General features: G+C 35.1%; 1 pseudogene; it reads right to left on the bottom strand.

Moving 5' to 3' along the window:
• Nucleotides 1-6,160: 6,160 nt before the first annotated feature.
• On the bottom strand, nt 6,161-7,620 carry LOC114268993 (phospholipase A(1) DAD1, chloroplastic pseudogene; annotated as a pseudogene).
• Between the last annotated feature and the right edge of the window lie 7,139 nt (nt 7,621-14,759).

Genomic DNA, 14,759 nt, shown 5'->3' with positions numbered 1-14,759 from the left:
CTGGCCGGTTATGTCCTTAACCCATAGGGGTGGGTTCGGGTCATCACAGTAAGTATGTGAAGAACAAAAAAGTAATGAACCAGACATGATGTTAGCAACAGAAAGCGGATATGACAAGAAAAGTGCCAGGAATTCAGACAATTCAAAACTTGAAGACAGACGAAAATAGAAGGCAACGGATGGCAAATAAACAGATTTGAAGTAAAACAGAAGAGTTATGAAAGATTGAGCTTAAAAGCAAGTAAAGAATAGTTGAATTACCAAGTGAAATGAATGCCGATATGAAAATCGCTGGAGTCAAATAGATGACTGGAAATCAGGAGCCCATCAAAGAGTGTGAGTGGAGCAGTTGCAAAGCTCTTGGAGTTTACGAATTAATGGAACCAGAACCTCGACTAGGAGGTGCGATTTCAAGCAGCTTGGAAAGCATGAAACTTGATTCTTGACACCAGTGGACAGTAAAGTCCAGGGAACTTTGAGGTCGGCAAGTTTGATCTCGGACAGAGGGGCACAGATGAACGAACAGTGTAGGTTCCATCACCTCAGAATGCCGAGGTAATAGAACCTAGGGGGCAGTTGTTAGGATATATTTTCTGAGTACCAACACGTGGCAAGGTGACGCCGACGTGTCAGCCGAGGTGCCACGTGTCTTGGTCGTTGTGCTGAGGTCATCTCGGCTAGGCCGAGGTTGCCTCCGAAGATATCAGAATCCGAGATAAGCGGGTAAGGGACAAGAGTCCTAAAATGAAGAGGGAACTCAACTTGGATATGGACAAAAGTCCTAGATTGAGAGAAGACTTCAGTTTGGATTAAGATAAGACTCTTAGAGAGTTTATCCTAATCCCACTGGGAGTCCCAGATTAGCAGTAATCCTAAGTCTATTAGGGCCAAGCTCCTATTGAGACTAGGATTGTATTGGCTATAAAAGAGAGGCACCCCTATGGGTCTAAGGTATGCTTTTGATACTCAAGCTTGTGAGTTTAGTACTTGATTTATCTTTGAGAGATATACTGACTTGATCGTCGGAGTGCCCCCGGGTGGTCGAAACCACCGCGGGATTCTTATATTTTTGTTGCAGGTCAGTCAGGTGCCATCTATTCTGCCAATGCTCTCCAGCTGATTACTAAGCGGGCAGTGTGGTCGGAAAATCACCCACACAAATAGTTATCGAAAGTATGAAATTTTAGAAGTGAAAAAATTGCACACTTACGGAAAAAAAAAAAAAGTGATTTTTTTATTTTACATAATTTTATATTAAATTGATATTTGTTTAATAGATTTCATCAAGTAATTTTCAAAATTATAAATTTTATCAAAACGGATGTGTAATTTGAAAGTTATGGGACTTTAAAATTTTGAAGCGTTTAAAAAAAATAGAAAAAAAAAGGGAAAAAAAAAGAAGAAGAAGAAGAAGAAGAAGAAGAAGAAGAAGAAGAAGAAGAAGAAGAAGAAGAAGAAGAAGAAAGAAAGAAAGAAAGCACCATATATAAGCATGTTGATTACGGAAAAAGTAAAATTTTCTTGGAAAATCATCTAATTTCAAAAAAAAGAATCCCTTAGAATACAATTCCAAACATATAGAACCCTATTGGATCACAAATCTTTCTATAAGATCAATGACTAAAAAGAAGCAAAAAAGTGACTTTTCACAAATTAAAAGGTTTAGAAAACCCTAAACATCCCGACAGTTTCCCCCCTCCATTCATCAATATTTATTCTCACTCCATTTGGATCGTAATGTGAGAAAAAAAGAAGAAAAAAAAGATTGTGAGCTCCGTCTATTTTCTCACTATCATGTTTGGTGAGTAAAAAATAAAACATGTGGGAAAGTGATGAATGACATTTCTTTTTCTTCATTTGTATGTCACAATCAAAAATCCCACCGCCGTCTCCAACATAGAGTAGAGTTCATTAATTACAATTTTCCTCTCAAAAATTTGTATCTTTCTCCTCATTTTCTTCTATTAGTTATTCTCCTTATAAATTTGGTATTTATTAGACACTTCTAATAAAATTTTCTTTATTGAGATAAAAATAATATATATATATATATATATATACAATCATCTGATAAGTGTATAGCTTTTAATTAATTTTGTAAGAATTTTTTTAATTCTTACTAACATACTTAAAATTATTTTACTAGATTTCGAAAGGCAACAAAAATAAAAATAAATAAAAAAAAACTAACAAAATTTATATCATGTGGTGTTTTAGGAAGTTGATAAAAAAATTAATTTTTTGATTTTTTTTTTTTTGTGATTTTTTACCTTTTTTGTACTAAAAATGCTAATTTTTTTGTGATTTTTTTGACTAAAAAAATTAAAAAGACAAAAAATTAACTTTTTACGATGTATCCAAAACATCCCATATGTATTAAGGAAAATGATTTTTCTCCCGAATTTTTCCTCCCCGAATCCCTCGACTTTTTTCTTTTTCTTTTTTTCTTTTTTTCTTCCCTCCTTTATGTCTGAAACGCAGAGAGGAGGAGCAAGATGGAGAGAAAGAGAAAAGAGGGGAAGAGAGAATGAAGAGAGAGAGAGAGGGTCGAGGCCTTCGCCGATTGAGGGTCGATGCCGTCGCAAATCGACTCCACCGATCGAGGGTCCAGCCTGATTTTGTTTTTTTTGTTTTTTTTTTCTGGATCTAAAATGAAAGGTCGAGGCCATCGCCTCCGCCTCCGCCGTCTCGGTCTCTCTCTCTCTTCTTCTTCTTCTCTCAATCTCTCTCTCTCTCTTCTTCTTCCTTTTTCTTTTTAATTTTCTTCTTCTGAAAAAAAAAATCAAAACAACAAAACGACGTCGTTTTAATTTCAAAAAAATTCGAAAAAAGACAGATTCGAGTTACATAACATAACTCATATATTAATTTTTCTATAAACATTTTAGAAGGGAAAAAAAAAAAATTCATGTGGTCGTAATCTCAATAGGGATATGTCGCTATCACTACGACCTTCTATGATGTATATGTCACTATCACTATGACTTTTTAAATATTATGTTATATTCATAAATATGTACTATAATACAGTGACTTAGAAGTCAGTAAGTCAATGGGGTTGGATTCTCTGATATAAAAAATAAATAAAAATAAAAAATAAAAAAATTGGGATTGGATTCTGCTTTTGATGAGATATGACCAAGGGACTAGTGGGGTTTGAGGTTAATAAGAACAAGTGGATGTGGATCAATGGTTGACTAGTGGGGTTTGAGGTTAATAAGGACAAGTGGACGTGGATTGCAAATTAATTTTTTAATTTTTTTAAACAAGTTTTAAAAAATATAAATATAAATAAGAAAAGTAGTATGATTAAAAAGATTAAAAATTAAAAAATTTATTTTTAACTATATTGCCAAAACGATGAAATATAAGATTATGTTTGATTGATGCTATATGTTGTTGTAACATGTTTCACGTTGTAGTTTTGTATTGGTGTATCATATATGATGGTCGGCGGGGGAACGTGCTCCTATCCTTCAAACATATACCCCTCTCTCTCTCTCTCTCTCTCTCTCTCTCTCTCTCAATTAGAGGAGTCATTCTGTTTTTTAATAATTTTAATTTAGGTGTGTACCCTTTCAATTTTATTAATTGTTTTATATAATATATAAAAAATAATAAATATTGAGTGTGTAACTAATAGAATTATAATGGCATATCACGTAGGACGGACTTATGTGATAATTTTTCCTCTATTAACTTTTGGATTAAATTCATTTCTCTTTTGCGGCTTGGGGTTAGAGTCTTTTACCTCTATCATTCAAATATAGTCAAAAAATCTCCATATAGTTTTGAAGTAAAGTACTACCGTTAATTTTTTCATCCAAACTAACAAAATGTGTATTACACATACTATTTTTTAGAATGAATTTTGTTTTCTTGAAAATTAGAATGAAATTAATATAACAAAAGAACAATTTTGCCCCCATTTTTTCGCAAACTTAAAATTAGATTAATATGCTAATTAAAATATAAATAAAATTTTATTTAAATATACAATATAATTAAGAATTGATTTAAACTATAATTAAATAAATATAAAATATAAAATAATTAAGAATTGATCTAAAATGTAATTAAATTAAAATTAGATTAACATGTTAGAAATTATAATAAATAATTAAGAATTTAGGATTAATTGTGATATAAAATATAATTAAATTAAAGTTAGAATAAAAATTTAAGAATTACAATAAATAATTAAAAATCTATAATAATTGTGATTTAACTGAATTGATACTAGACATCATAAATTATGTGTTTCAGATAATGAGAGATGAGAGAATGAAAATAACAATAGTGTTTAAGGGTCTTATAGTCATTTCACATTTATAGTTAATGGCTTTAATGGTTGTATTTTAGTCGAAAACCACTTGAGCGGCATATGACTATTTTTAAAAAACAGAGGGTAAAGTGCTATCAAGCCATATCACAGGGAGATAAAATTGATTTTTCCCTAACTTTTTATTTTTGTCATGCGATGTAAGAGAAATTTTTGAGAATAATTATTCATTAATTTTGAAATATTACTTGACATTGTTCATTTGATATTTTTTATTAATTACTTAAGCCTCGTTTGGAAACTGTCTCTTTTAGCCTAAAAGTCAAAAAATTATTAAAAAAATTAAAAAGCCAACAACTTATACCAAAAGATCAAAGATTTTCTTTTCTCTTTACTTTTTGTACATCTTTTCGTAAAAAGCTAAAAAGTCATCACATATTTTAGCCAAATAGCCAAAAAGTTACTAAATTAGTATATTCCCAAACGAGGCCTTAGTAACAATTTTTACGCAGAAAATAATATTGATCCATCTTTATTTGGTAGTAAAAATGATTTACCTATGTTTTGGAATTCGTAGTTTGTAAAATAAAAGTTATTCTAACCAAACCTTTAAATTTGAATATGTCAAATTTTGACTCAATAACGGTTGTTTATGCATCAAGTACTATGTTTTGAAAAATACAAAAATTTCTCTATTTTTGAAGAATTTTCAGTGATGGAATTGAAATTATGCACAATTTTGAGATTTCTTGGCTTAGTCTTGAAATTATGTACTTCATTTACGTGATTGGTCCCCTTTTTTCTATTTTTAAGAATTTAATTTGAAACTTCTCAATTTTCCTTATTTAAAATAGTTAAATTTCACTATTTGTAAACTGAAGCTTTTCCATCTTAAGATAATGAAATGTCACTATCTGTAGTGAACATAATAAAATTGTCTTCTTCTTCTTTTTTTTATTTTTATTTTTTTATTTTAAATTTTCTATCCATCCCATATCTTGTATGATACATCTCAACGAGAAATTTTTGAAAATACCAATTTTATCAAAAATAGATATCTAGATAAAAGTTATTGAACTTTTAAATTTTCAAATAATTTCAAGAAAAAAAATGTTCTCAAGTAGTAACAGTTAGAGTAATTTGATCAGAATTTGGACTCCGAAATATTAGAGGATTGAAACTAAGGCCTCGTTTGGGAACAAGCTAATTTAGTAATTTTTTGACTAAACAGCAATGCTACATATCCCCAGTGGGGGTGACCCCCAGTGACCCCCCCCCAGTGCCACGTGTCAGCTTGTCATTGGCTGGAAGAAAAAAAAAAGAATTTTTTGGACCAATGGGAAGGGACCCCAGCACCCCCACTAGGGGTTCGAAACTTTATTCTTATCTAAAATATGAGCTAAAAAAAACTAATACGTTTGGGATGATTTTTTAGCTTTTTACGAAAAGATGTGCAAAAAGTAGAGAGAAAAGAAAATCTTTGACTTTTTGATATGAGTTGTTGGCTTTTTGGCTAATTTAGTAACTTTTTGACTAAAAAGAAGGGTTCCCAAACGAGGCCTAAGAATCATTTCTTTCGTGTTCTTATACTATTAAAATCTTATAATGAAATAAAAGTCCTAGCACCCAATTCTTTTGTGTTCTCTAGCCAGAACTCTCCTTTTATTAGCTTAGTATTTTGCTTTGCCTAAAATGTTAAAAGGTAACACTAAAACTGTCCACAGAAAAATAAAATCAATCTCAATTTGAAAATAAATAAATAAATAAATAAAAATTAAAATCAAAAGTACACAATATCAAGTGACATTGCATATTGGTCTGACAAGAAAATTGGCTCTTCATTTTCTACAAAAATAGCATCAACTTTGGTTGAGAGAGCAACCTCACATCTTTGCTTTATATACAATAATCATTGTTAGACATTAATATATATATATATATATATATACCAATTAATTAAACCACTACTGATTAGGTCCTCCAAAATCATCTCAACACTACTTCTTTCTCCTCCTGTTGCATTTTGCCTATCACCCTCTTGGCAGTGGCTCTAAAAGGACACGTGGAGCTCACAAAGCCGTTGACTAAGTGGAGATACGTCTTTAGATCGTGACATGTGGCAACATTTCCCTTGCACACGTAGGGTGACTCCCTGCTACTGAGTCTGAGCTCTCTTCCCACGTCAGCATATAGCCAGCGTGTGTCCTCAACACGCTTTTGAAGCCAGCTTGGCAGTCCTGCCATTTTGACTATCGTGCCATCAGCCGAGTCATTGTTGTCAATTACAAAACCGGGCACTTTAGTGATGAGATCATCTGAGTTCACGATACGAAGGATCTTGGTTCCACTTTTATCCAATTGGCATCGAAAGCTTCTGTTCCCGACCCGTGGCCCCCCAAAAGAGATGACAGTAACCAACGGTGCGTGATCAAATGTGGTGGTTATATCGTATGCGGTAAGTGTAGCTAATGCAGCACCAAGACTATGACCCACGATTGTCACGCTGAGGGGCTTATCACTGTACGATTGGAGAATCCTCGTGATCTCATCTCGCACGGTATCTCGTAAACTTGGATATGTGGTCGTATGTGACGTGTACATGCTCAAAAACCCGCTCTCAACCATGGGATCAGTAGTTTCAAGACCCACATGAGCATGATCACCTAAGCATGTCAACGTGGCACGTAAATTCTCGAGCCATTCCAGGCTCGTGGCAGTGCCCCGATAAGCAATCACCACATCACGACGTCCCAGCCTGGCAATCTCCTGCTTGTTGTTACAAACCGCCACATAACCAATCCAGCTAGACCGGGTAGACACCCAGCTTGGTGCTCTCTCAATCCAGCGTGGCAGCTGAACCCCACACGTTGCACGCAAATTCCTCGTCAATTTATACCCACTATTGCCAAGCCCGCACTGAGTCAGCATTGAGTTCCTGGAATACAGACATGTGGCATAGCCTGGTGATGCCGTGTCAAAGTCAAAGCCACGATATGCTGCTTCGACGAACTCCCCGTACCGTAGTATCTCGCTGCGTAGATCATCATCAAGTGGATCAAGCAAGCCTTCCCAGTTGTTAATCCCTTGATACTCCGGCCACGTGTCGGCCAGTTTTGCTGGCCGTGTGAAGGCGACACGGGACCGGACCGAGTCAGTACTCCCAAGTGAGTTCCCTGAGTTTCTGAGCCTCAAACTCCGGCTATGACTCGGTGCTTGAGCAGAGCCATAGTGTGTGAGTGTGGCTGTTACTTGCTTTGCAAAATGTAACTTGCATGGCCTGACCACGTCATTGGCAACCCACATTTCTAGATCCTTTATGTAGATTTGTGGAGGCTCTAAGTAACTCGGCACACTTTGGCTAATCTAGAGTGGTCATTTTATAGTTAGATTATAATAGTTATTTGTGTATGGAGGGGGAGGGAGAGGGAAAGGGAGAGAGAGAGAGAGAGAGAGAGAGAAAGAGATAGGGGGAGATGGTCGGCGTGGTTGCTACTGAACAAAAGTCCAAGCAAACTAGAAGACGGCTGTGGGTCCCAATCATGATTATGCGTTTCTGTTAGAGAAGAAGGTGAAAGCTACCTGAAATAATGCATTAATTAGTCTATTAATTATTGTATCAATATTAGTTATGATATTATTATTGACTCTACTTATTAATTATATTATAAATTTTAAAAAGTTCTTAAATTATGTCACATCATCAATTGGTATACTAATTGGTGCATATAACATTGTTCATAATGTACTTGGCCCCGTTTGTTTGGAGAGTTAGAAGGAGAATTGGGATTGGTAGTGAGGTGGGACCTACTAATATTGTATTTGTTTTGAGAGATGGGGAGGGGATTGATAGTGAGCTCTGGATTATGATGGGCCTCCCCAAAGGGATTCGGATGGACCTCCAGAACTTGGTATTAAAAAACTAGTCCGGCGGATTAGAAATTTTTTATTTTTATTTATTTTTTATTTTATTTTTTACGTGTGAGGCATTTTTTTTTAACATTAATGTTTAATTTTTTGTTAATTAAAAATCATTATTTTATTTGTTTTATTTTTTTCTAAAAATTTTTTATTTTATTTTAATTTTTTTTAAAAAAATTTCATGTTGGACATTTTTTTTAAACATTAATGGTTAATGTTTTTGTATTTTTTTTATTTGTTTTATTATTTTAGATTTATTTTATATAAAAATAATTAATAATCCCTACACTAACAACTATCATCAAAACAAACACAATTTTACTTAATCCCCTCACTATCAATCCTCTCACTATCAATCCCCTCCATGCTACCTCTGAAAACAAACGAAGAAGGAGTGTTTTGAGAAACAAATAAAAAGCTAACTTTTAACTTTTAACTTTTAACTTTTAACTTTTAACTTTTTATTTATTTTGGATTATATTATTTCTCATATTTTTTTATAAAAAGATAAAATAAACTAAAAAAAATCAAAAAAATTAAATTATTACTAACTTTCCAAAATACTACTAAATCACTTTATTCATCTCATGCGTCAATGTACGAAAATTCTATAAAACACGCGTCCAATTTTGGGTATATGTTCTAGTTAGTCTTTGTTTCGGAAGAATTACTTTTGTATGGGAAGATTTTTTTTACTTGAATGTGAATGCGTCAATGTACGAAAATTCTATAAAACACACGTCCAATTTTGGGTATATCTTCTTGTTAGGATCGGGAATCCCGCCTAAGACCTTCTAGAAATTATACCAAGTAGAAAAACACACCCACACAGAAGGAGAAACCATATTTAACGTGGTTCGGCCTTAAAGCCTACGTCTACGGGAGAGTAACCGGTTATCACTATAACAATGGAGAGATTACAGAAAGATTATAATAGGGGAGGAGCTCACACTCTCCTCACTCACCCACTCACCCGTCTCCCTCTCTCACACCGAGAGAGACGGTCTCTCCACCTCACATCTCTCACTCACTTCTCTCTTGGTTCTCTCTTATTGTCTACTCTCCTCTCAACCTCTATTTATACATATCATGAGGGAAGGTAGCTGGACAGCAATGGTGAGTGGATTGGTTAGTGGGGAGGTGCCACTCCCACTCTCTCTAAAGTGGTCTCCAACCACCCCACTCTCTCTAAGGTGGGTTAGCCACTCACATGGGATGATAATAACATAGCCAACAAATCACCCCCTCAACCCATGTGAGGTGATAAACTGCACACACTGCTGCTAATCTTGTCACGCCCAAATTTCAACAGAATCTTCATCTCCTCATTGAGACGCTACATTCCCTGAAGCTAGAGATAATACACCAGAGATACAAGAAGAGGAGGGAATCCTACATCCTCAACTCAACTCATACCACTCTCTGATTTGGAGAGAGCCTCTGCTCCTATCTCCCTCAGATCTCTTCTACGCTTCCTGTCTCGGATGTCTTCACTTGCTATGCTTGAACTTGCGCAACCAAGATATCTTGACACCCCCTGATTGGATGTCCTGCACCCCCTGCTCGGGATACCCTTGCATTACCGTGCAACTCCTTGCATTACCGTGCAACTCCTTGCATGATGAACACTGGAGCAACTAGAAAACTTCAGAGTTTGACACATCAACATCCTCAATTTTCCTTGCTCGGAGCTTATTTCTGAACAACCAGTCTTTGCTTTCTGCACTTCAGAACAACTTCCCAGCGATCTCATACGCCCGTTGTCTGTGCTGCAATCCCTAATGTTCGGTTCTGTCTCACTTGTACGTCCGTACTGATGTTTGACAGTTAGCCCTTCTGCCAAGACAACTTCCACCGCTCTGTACAAGTTACCACTATGCAACTCCGTGCATAGTGCTCGCACCCATGGCTTCTGGTCTCCCTGCGTCAAGCTTGCTTGAGAGATCTGCATCAACTCTATCATTTGTTGCCATGGAACTAAAGAAACCACCATAGAGAAATAAGACTTGCCACTCCTTGGCACGCACTCTTGCGTTTTACCTGTCTCAATTTCTCTGTCTGGAAGTTCCTGTGAACTGTCAACAACCCGCTGCTGCACATTCTTCTCGCGCCTCTATACGATACTCTAGCGTACCCTTGCACTGTTGCACGTTTGCAATTGTACTTCTGCGCTTAGTATGCTCCTCTGCAACTATTGTTCTACATGTCCACATACCATTAGTACCTACTCGTATACAGTAGCTCCAACAGCCACAGTATTTCCCTGAGCCTGTACTGGTTGCCAAATCATCTATCCGTCGATGAATGGTTTTCTCTTTTGATTAAACCAGATCCTCCGACGAACTCCGGAGATAATCATTTCTGCAATCCTCTGATTACTCCTGACCAATCTTGATCTCCCTCGATCTGCCATTTAATCAAGCCTGATCTCTTCTGGTCTTCAATGATCTATCTCAATCTGTATCTGGTTGTCCAATCTGGTCAGAATCTGTCCATTCTAACCTCTTCAGTGAATCCGCAGTGTTCCACAATATCCGGCAACCTTCCTTCGACTATTGAAGATGACAAACACCCATGTTTTGACAATCTTCCCAAACCGTTCAGAATTTCACTATTCTGACCTCGCGGTTGCGTCCGGAGCGGTCCGTTTAGCTAGAACCAACCTTCGTTGCATTTCCGGGGACCTCACTGAAAACTATCCCCGAAAGCTGGGCCACACCACAATTTTCTAAAAATTCTGGGCCAAATTGCAATTTTCAGAAGTTCAGGGAATATTCCGTGTACCAACAGAATATTCCGTACACTGCCCCTGACGCCGTCTGCCACTTTAATCTGCCTTCCTTTTACAAAAACTCCGTCTCCAAAATCTGACCGTACGGATGTGTTCGGAATACTCCAAATAGTCGGAAACCACTATTGGATCACCAAAAACGGACTCCAAATGGCTTCGATCTAGCCAAAACATTTTGTACGCCTCAAATCTGCGGCTGTACCTTCGCCGCAAAGCACTGGATCCTTCCTCATGCGGCTGCACCATTGTCGCGTAGCACTGGATCCCTCCCTTGACGCTGACGTGGCAGATGACATGGCACAACCGTGCTGACGTGGTGCTGACCTGGCTGCTGACGGGGCTGCCACGTGGATGACACGTAGCGCTGATGATGACACGTCGCTGCTGACGTGGGCTCGCATGGCCTGCGCGTGCCGTACACGCGCCATCCCCCACTCGTCTTCTTCCTTGGTCCGCGCGTGGGGCGCGTGAGAGGGACTGGGACCACGCGCCGGTTGCCTTAACGGCGCGTGGTGGCGCGTGGCGAGACTGGAATTCACGCGCCAAATTATAGGGGCGCGTGACGGCGCGTCCGGCCTTCGTTGGGTGTCTGCTTTATATTTCTGGACTCCTCTCGTCGAGCCCTTGCTCCTAGTATGCTCAAAAACTGATTTTGAGCAATACGATTTCTGGGCAGTTTCGAACAACACGCTGTTTTTGTTCCGAAACGCCACCAACGAGGCTCTGATACCACTTGTTAGGATCGGGGATCCCGCCCAAGACCTTCTAGAAATTATACCAAGTAGAAAAACACACCCACACAGAAGGAGAAACCATATTTAACGTGGTTCGGCCTTAAAGCCTACGTCCACGGGAGAGTAACCGATTATCACTATAACAATGGAGAGATTACAGAAAGATTATAATAGGGGAGGAGCTCACACTCTCCTCACTCACCCACTCACCCGTCTCCCTCTCTCACACCGAGAGAGACGGTCTCTCCACCTCACATCTCTCACTCTCTTCTCTCTTGGTTCTCTCTTATTGTCTACTCTCCTCTCAACCTCTATTTATACATATCATGAGGGAAGGTAGCTGGACAGCAATGGTGAGTGGATTGGTTAGTGGGGAGGTGCCACTCCCACTCTCTCTAAAGTGGTCTCCAACCACCACACTCTCTCTAAGGTGGGTTAGCCACTCACATGGGATGATAATAACATAGCCAACAGTTCTAGTTAGTCTTTGTTTCGGAAGAATTACTTTTGTTTAGGAAGATTTTTTTTATTTGAATGTGAATGCGTCAATGTACGAAAATTCTATAAAACACACGTCCAATTTTGGGTGTATGTTCTAGTTAGTCTTTGTTTCGGAAGAATTACTTTTGTTTGGGAAGATTTTTTTTATTTGAATGTGAAAGTTACGAGAGAAAATGTAAAATAGTTGTAGTTTGTTTTTTTATTTTTATTTGGTCAATTTAACCCCTGCCAACGAGACTTTATGATGTTAGTGATTTTCTGATAGAGAAAATGACAATTCAGTTTATTTTTTAAAACATAGATGCATGAAAAAATTTATATTTTTAATTATTAATATTTATAAATTTTTTCATTGATTTGTATTTTTTTTTAGAAATATCACTTATATGATATTTTCCCTTTTTGATATTATGTAATATTTAGTTATGATTTATCTTTTAAATTATGATATTTGTGATAATCAACACCATCAATTATCATAATTTGTATATGGCACATACATTGTGAGTGTATGTATTCTAGATGACCTGTCAATATATTATGGGTAATGTTAAGGATACCAAATTTTCTACCAAACAAATGACCAAATGACTCACATGGGTGTGGGGTCCGTAATTTTGTGAACCTCACACTCCTATGTGAGACATTGGGTCATTTATTTGGTAAAAAATTTAGGGCCTATAACATTTTCCATATATTATTGATGCCACGAATCTCACTGTTCATAGCTATTTCCAATACAATACTAATACATGAGGTGGTACAACAAAGATGATTAATGTAACATTAATACCTTAAGAGATCTATTTTTTTATTTTTTTTCATAGGCCCTATTTTGTAATTTTAGGGCTGCGTTTTTGGCACTTCCTGAAGGGATTTTGTTGCGTTTTTGGCAGCCACGTTTTTGGACACTTTGTCCAAAAACGTGACTTTTACTATGTTCCCAAAATGGCACTAAGACCGGATAGCAGCAGTATATGTGATTTTGATAATCTGGATACCTAAAAAAAAAATCACCACTTTCTTTTTATCATTAGTGATTTTTATTTTTATTTTAAATTATGTCAATTTTTTTAAGTTTTCTAATCTATCTTGTGTATAAAAAATTAAAAAAAAAATCTAAAAACGAAAGTTGAAAAAGCTAGAATAAGCTTAAAAATTTTATTATATTTTACTTATTTTTATAATTTCTAGAATTTAAAAATAATAATAAATTTGGTTTGTCTCGTCAAGTTGAATCTAAAAGTTTAAAGTTCTTGAATTTTTTTTATAAAAAAATAAATAAAAAAATTACTGAAAGGTGAAAAAAAAAAAGAAAAAAAAAAGAAAGCACTAAATAAGCAATCTCCAAATACCTAGATATTAGTCTAATCTTCTAAATTTTAATATGTGGAGAGATATTGGCTTATGTTTTAATTTAACTATTAACTTATTAAAATTATAACTTGTACAAAAATAAATAAATAAAAATGAAATAACAATTCAAAGTGAAAAAATAATTGATAAATATAAATTTATATAGAATTTTATATCAAAATGATATGCAAATGGAAATCTTGAAAATATGATTCATATTGTGATGAGTATTTGTTTTTAAAGTGATAAAACCAAAGGTTGCTGATTTATTTTGGATCAAATTTATATAAATTTTTTATTGTTTATAGCACTATTCAATCAATTCAAATTTAATGTCATAAACAACTAAATACAATTTTTATATTAGAGAAAAATAAACACTATAAAAAAAATTATCTCTTACCTATAAAAATCAAACTATCAATCTTACACCATAAAATGATATTTCATTATTGAATTAGGCAAGTTGATTAAAAGAAAATTAAAATTTAAAAAAAAAACATTAATACCACGAGGATAAGTAAATGTTGACCCACCTAACTACCATAAAGAGTGAGTTGATAAAATTGGATTCATATAAGTGATGATGGTGAAAGGGTAGGGAAAGAAAGGTTTAGTGGGCACATTTTGAAAATAGTAAAATTATGAATTTAGATTTAATTATTTAAAAATTATTAAGATTTATTATTTTATTTTTTATATTTATTTTATATATAGATCTGATGCTATATAAATTTAATCTACACCATATAATCATTCATCTAAAAAAATCTGAATGGATAAGTTTAGTTACCAAACTAAAAGGTTGTTTGGAATGTTCTAAATAAATATATTTTTTGACTTTTTATAAAATATTAGTTGAGTTTGAAATGATGTGATAAAAAGATAATGTAATTTAAATAAAATAATGTGACTTAAATAAAATAATAATTTTTTAATTTTTTGACTTTTTTTAAAAATGTCAAACCTAATCTTAGTTATATTATATTTATATCAAATTATATATTTTCATAAAAAAATCAAAAATATATTTATTTATATCATTGTTTTGGAAAAGGCCGATCCAAGAAAATAACATCAAAGCCACTCTGGGATTGTTGAAAAACTGTTTACTTTACTTTCCGACCTGAGCCCCCTCTGACACATGGACGCACGTGTGGTCCATGAGCCGCGTACC

This window comes from Camellia sinensis, chromosome 5 (genome assembly GCF_055761805.1).
Source record: "Camellia sinensis isolate YWXY chromosome 5, ASM5576180v1, whole genome shotgun sequence".
NCBI lineage: Eukaryota > Viridiplantae > Streptophyta > Magnoliopsida > Ericales > Theaceae > Camellia > Camellia sinensis.
The sequence above is the reverse complement of the archived record's forward strand: the minus strand, read 5'-3'. Positions and strand labels throughout refer to the sequence as shown.